The sequence below is a fragment of the Triticum aestivum genome, chromosome 1D, assembly GCF_018294505.1.
Source record: "Triticum aestivum cultivar Chinese Spring chromosome 1D, IWGSC CS RefSeq v2.1, whole genome shotgun sequence".
Taxonomy (NCBI): domain Eukaryota; kingdom Viridiplantae; phylum Streptophyta; class Magnoliopsida; order Poales; family Poaceae; genus Triticum; species Triticum aestivum.
Window position 1 is genome coordinate 20,102,345 of NC_057796.1, and position 6,301 is coordinate 20,108,645.

Genomic DNA, 6,301 nt, shown 5'->3' on the forward strand with positions numbered 1-6,301 from the left:
CGGCACTCCGGTTTTATCCGAAACTCTCCGGAACACTTCCGGTGTCCGAACAACATGCCAATATATCAATCTTTATGTATCGACCATTTCGAGACTCCTCGTCATGTCCGTGATCTCATCTAGGACTCCGAACAACCTTCGATACATCAAATCACATAAACTCATAATACCAATCATCATCGAACGTTAAGCGTGCGGACCCTATGGGTTCGAGAACTATGTAGACATGACCGAGACACCTCTCCGGTCAATAACCAATAACTGAACCTGGATGCTCATATTGGTTCCCACATATTCTACGAATATCTTTATCGGTCAAACCGCACAACAACATACGTTCTTCCCTTTGTCATCGGTATGTTACTTGCCCGAGATTCGATCGTCGGTATCATCATACCTAGTTTGATCTCGTTACCGGTAAGTATCTTTACTTGTTCCGTAATGCATCATCCCGCAACTAACTCATTAGTCACATTGCTTGCAAGGCTTATAGTGCTTTGCATTACCGAGAGGGCCCAGAGATACCTCTCCGATACACGGAGTGACAAATCCTAATCTCGATCTATGCCAACTCAACAAACACCATCGGAGACACCTGTAGAGCATCTTTATAATCACCTAGTTACGTTGTGACGTTCGATAGCACATAAGGTGTTCCTCCAGTATTTGGGAGTTGCATAATATCATAGTCATAGGAACATGTATAAGTCATGATGAAAGCAATAGCAATAAAACTAAACGATCATTCATGCTAAGCTAACGGATGGGTCTTGTGCATGACATCATTCTCTAATGATGTAATCCCATTCATCAAATGACAACACATGTCTATGGTCAGGAAACTTAACCAGCTTTGATTAACGAGCTAGTCAAGTAGAGGCATTCTAGGGACACTCTGTTTTGTCTATGTATTCATACATGTACTAAGTTTCCAGTTAATACAATTCTAGCATGAATAATAAACATTTATCATGATATAAGGAAATATAAATAACAACTTTATTATTGCCTCTAGGGCATATTTCCTTCAGTCTCCCACTTGCACTAGAGTCAATAATCTATATTATATAGTAATGATTCTAACACCCATGGAGTCTTGGTGCTGATCATGTTTTGCTCTGAGAGAGGCTTAGTCAACGGGTCTGCAACATTCAGATCCGTATGTATCTTGCAAATCTCTATGTCTCCCTCCTTGACTGCACCGTGGATGGAATTGAAGCGTCTCTTGATGTGCTTTGTTCTCTTGTGAAATCTGGATTCCTTTGCCAAGGCAATTGCGCCAGTATTGTCACAGAAGATTTTCATTGGACCCGATGCACTAGGTATGACACCTAGATCGGATATGAACTCCTTCATCCAGACTCCTTCATTTGCAGCTTCTGAAGCAGCTATGTACTCTGCTTCACACGATCCCGCCACGACGCTCTGCTTGGAACTGCACCAACTTACAGCTCCTCTATTCAATATAAATACGTATCCGGTTTGTGACTTAGAGTCATCCGGATCAGTGTCAAAGCTTGCATCAAGGTAACCATTTACGACGAGCTCTTTGTCACCTCCATAAACGAGAAACATATCCTTAGTCCTTTTAGGTATTTCAGGATGTTCTTGACCGCTGTCCAGCGATCCACTCCCGGATTACTTTGGTACCTCCCAGCTAAACTAATTGCAAGGCACACATCCGGTCTGGTACACAGCATTGCATACATGATAGAACCTATGGCTGAAGCATAGGGAATGACTTCCATTTTCTCTCTATCTTCTGAAGTGGTCGGACATTGAGTCTGACTCAACTTCACACCTTGTAACACAGGCAAGAACCCTTTATTTGCTTGATCCATTTTGAACTTCTTCAAAATTTTATCAAGGTATGTGCTTTGTGAAAGTCCAATTAAGCGTCTTGATCTATCTCTATAGATCTTGATGCCCAATATATAAGCAGCTTAACCGAGGTCTTCCATTGAAAAAAATCTTATTCAGTATCATTTCCGATCAACAATGTGTCATCTACATATAATATCAGAAATGCTATAGAGCTCCCACTCACTTTCTTGTAAATACAGGCTTCTCCAAAAGTCTGTATAAAACCATATGCTTTGATCACACTATCAAAGCGTATATTCCAACTCCGAGATCCTTGCACCAGTCCATAAATGGATCGCTGTAGCTTGCACACTTTGTTAGCACCTTTTGGATATACAAAACCTTCTGGTTGCATCATATACAACTCTTCTTTAAGATATCCTTAAGGAATGCAGTTTGACATCCACGTGCCAAATTTCATAATCATAAAATGCGGCAATTGCTAACATGATTCGGACGGACTTAAGCATCGCTACGGGTGAGAATGTCTCATCATAGCCAACTCCTTGAACTTGTTGAAACCTTTCGCAACAAGTCGAGCTTTGTAGACAGTAACATTACTATCCGCGTCAGTCTTCTTCTTGAAGATCCATTTATTCTCTATGGCTTGCCTATCATCGGGCAAGTCAACCAAAGTCCATACTTTGTTCTCATACATGGATCCCATCTCAGATTTCATGGCCTCAAGCCATTTCGCGGAATCTGGGCTCATCATCGCTTCCTCATAGTTCGTAGGTTCGTCATGGTCAAGTAACATGACCTCCAGAACAGGATTACCGTACCACTCTGGTGCGGATCTTACTTTGGTTGACCTACGAGGTTCGGTAGTAACTTGATCAGAAGTTTCATGATCATCATCATTAGCTTCCTCACTAATTGGTGTAGGAATCACTGGAACTGATTTCTGTGATGAACTACTTTCCAATAAGGGAGGAGGTACAGTTACCTCATCAAGTTCTACTTTCATCCCACTCACTTCTTTCGAGAGAAACTCCTTCTCTAGAAAGGATCCATTCTTAGCAACGAATATCTTGCCTTCAGATCTGTGATAGAAGGTGTACCCAACAGTTTCCTTTGGGTATCCTATGAAGACACATATCTCCGATTTGGGTTCGAGCTTATCAGGTTAAAGCTTTTTCACATAAGCATTGCAGCCCCAAACTTTAAGAAACGACAACTTGGTTTCTTGACAAACCACAGTTCATATGGTGTCGTCTCAACGGATTTAGATGGTGTCCTATTTAACGTGAATGCAGCCGTCTCTAAAGCATAACCCCAAAACGATAGCGGTAAATCAGTAAGAGACATCATAGATCACACCATATCTAATAAAGTGCGGTTACGACGTTCGGATACACCATTACGCTGTGGTGTTCCGGGTGGCGTGAGTTGCGAAACTATTCCGCATTGTTTCAAATGAAGACCAAACTCGTAACTCAAATATTCACCTCCACGATCAGATCGTTGAAACTTTATTTTCTTGTTACGATGATTTTCCGCTTCACTCTGAAATTCTTTGAACTTTTCAAATGTTTCAGACTTATGTTTCATCAACTACATATACCCATATCTGCTCAAATCATCTGTGAAGGTCAGAAAATAACGATACCCGCAACGAGCATCAACACTCATCAGACCGCATACATCAGTATGTATTATTTCCAATAAGTCTGTTGCTCGCTCCATTGTTCCAGAGAACGGAGTCTTAGTCATCTTGCCCATGAGGCATGGTTCGCAAGCATCAAGTGATTCATAATCAATTGATTCCAAAAGCCCATCAGCATGGAGTTTCTTCATGCGCTTTACACCAATATGACCTAAACGGCAGTGCCACGGATAAGTTGCACTATCATTATTAAACTTATATCTTTTGGCTTCAATACTATGAATATGTGTATCACTACTATCGAGATTCAATAAAAATAGACCACTCATTAAGGGTGCATGACCATAAAAGATATTACTCATATAAATAGAACAACCATTATTCTCTGATTTAAATGAATAACCATCTCGCATCAAACAAGATCCAGATATAATGTTCGTGCTTAACGCTGGCACCAAATAACAATTATTCAGGTCTAAAACTAATCCCGAAGGTAGATGTAGAGGTAGCGTGCCGACGGCGATCACATCGACTTTGGAAACATTTCCCACGCGCATCGTCACCTCGTCCTTAGTCAATCTTCGCTTAATCCGTAGCCCCTGTTTCGAGTTGCAAATATGAGCAACAGAACTAGTATCAAATACCCAAGCGCTACTACGAGCATTAGTAAGGTACACATCAATAAAATGTATATCAAATATTCCTTTCACTTTGCCATCCTTCTTATCCGCCAAATACTTGGGGCAGTTCTGCTTCCAGTGACCAGTCCCTTTGCATTAGAAGCACTCAGTCTCAGGCTTAGGTCCAGACTTGGGCTTCTTCACTTGAGCAGCAACTTGCTTGCTGTTCTTCTTGAAGTTCCCCTTCTTCCCTTTGCCCTTCTTCTTGAAAAACTAGTGGTCTTGTTGATCATCAACACTTGATGCTCCTTCTTGATTTCTACCTCCGCAGCCTTTAGCATCGCGAAGAGCTCGGGAATTGTCTTATCCCTTGCATATTATAGTTCATCACGAAGCTTTTGTAGCTTTGTGGTAGTGATTGAAGAACTCTGTCAATGACACTATCAACCGGAAAATTAACTCCTAGCTGAGTCAAGTGATTGTGGTACCCAGACATTCTGAGTATATGCTCACTGACAGAACTATTGTCCTCCATTTTGCAGTTGTAGAACTTATTGGAGACTTCATATCTCTCAATTCGGGCATTTGCTTGAAATATTAACTTCAACTCCTGGAACATCTCATATGCTCCATGACGTTCAAAACGTCGTTGAAGTACCGATTCTAAGCCGTAAAGCATGGCACACTGAACTATCGAGTAGTCATCAGCTTTGCTCTGCCAGGCGTTCATAATGTCCGGCGTTGCTCCTGCAGCGGGTCTTGCACCTAGCGGTGCTTCCAGGACGTAATTCTTCTGTGTAGCAATGAGGATAATCCTCAAGTTATGGACCCAGTCCGTGTAGTTGCTACCATCATCTTTAAACTTAGCTTTCTCTAGGAACGCATTAAAATTCAATGGAACAGTAGCACGGGCCATTTATCTACAACAAGATAGACATGCAAAATACTATCAGGTACTAAGTTCATGATCAATTAAAGTTCAATTAATCATATTACTTAAGAACTCCCACTTAGATAGACATTCCACTGATACGTCTCCAACGTATCTATAATTTTTGATTGTTCCATGCTATTAAATTATCTGTTTTGGATGATTAATGGGCTTTATTATACACTTTTATATCATTTTTGGGACTAACCTACTAACCAAAGGCCCAGCGCAAATTGTTGTTTTTTTGCCTATTTCAATGTTTCGCAGAAAAGGAATATCAAACGGAATCCAAACGGAATGAAACCTTCGGGAGAATTATTTTGGAACAAACGTGATCTAGAAGACTTGGAGTGGACGTCAAGGAAGCAACGAGGCGGCCACGAGGCAGGGAGGCGCGCCCAGGGGGTAGGCGCCCCACCACCCTCGTGGGCCCCTCGTGGCTCCACCGACCTACTTCTTTCGCCTAGATATACTCATATACCCGAGAACATCCGAGAGCACCACGAAACCCTATTTCCACCGCTGCAACCTTCTGTACCTGTGAGATCCCATCTTGGGCCTTTTCCGGCGCTCCGCCGGAGGGGGAATCGATCACGGAGGGCTTCTACATCAACACCATAGCCTCTCCGATGATGTGTGAGTAGTTTATCACAGACCTTCGGGTCCATAGTTATTAGCTAGATGGCTTCTTCTCTCTTTTTGGACCTCAATACAAAGTTCTCCTCGATTCTCTTGGAGATGTATTCGATGTAATTCTTTTTGCGGTGTGTTTGTCGAGATCCGATGAATTGTGGGCTTATGATCGAGATTATCTATGAACAATATTTGGTTCTTCTCTGAATTCTTATATGTATGATTTGATACCTTTGCAAGTCTCTTCGAATTATCAGTTTGGTTTGTCCTACTAGATTAATCTTTCTTGCAATGGGAGAAGTGCTTAGCTTTGGGTTCAATCTTGCGGTGTCCTTTCCCAGTGACAGCAGGGGCAGACAGGCACGTATTGTATTGTTGCCATCGAGGATAAAAAGATGGGGTTTATATCATATTGCTTGAGTTTATCCCTCTACATCATGTCATCTTGCCTAATGCGTTACTCTGTTCTTATGAAATTAATACTCTAGATGCATGCTGGATAGCTGTTGATGTGTGGATTAATAGTAGTAGATGCAGAATCGTTTCGGTCTACTTGACACGGACGTGATGCCTATATACATGATCATGCCTAGATATTCTCATAACTATGCGCTTTTCTATCAATTGCTCGACAGTAATTTGTTCACC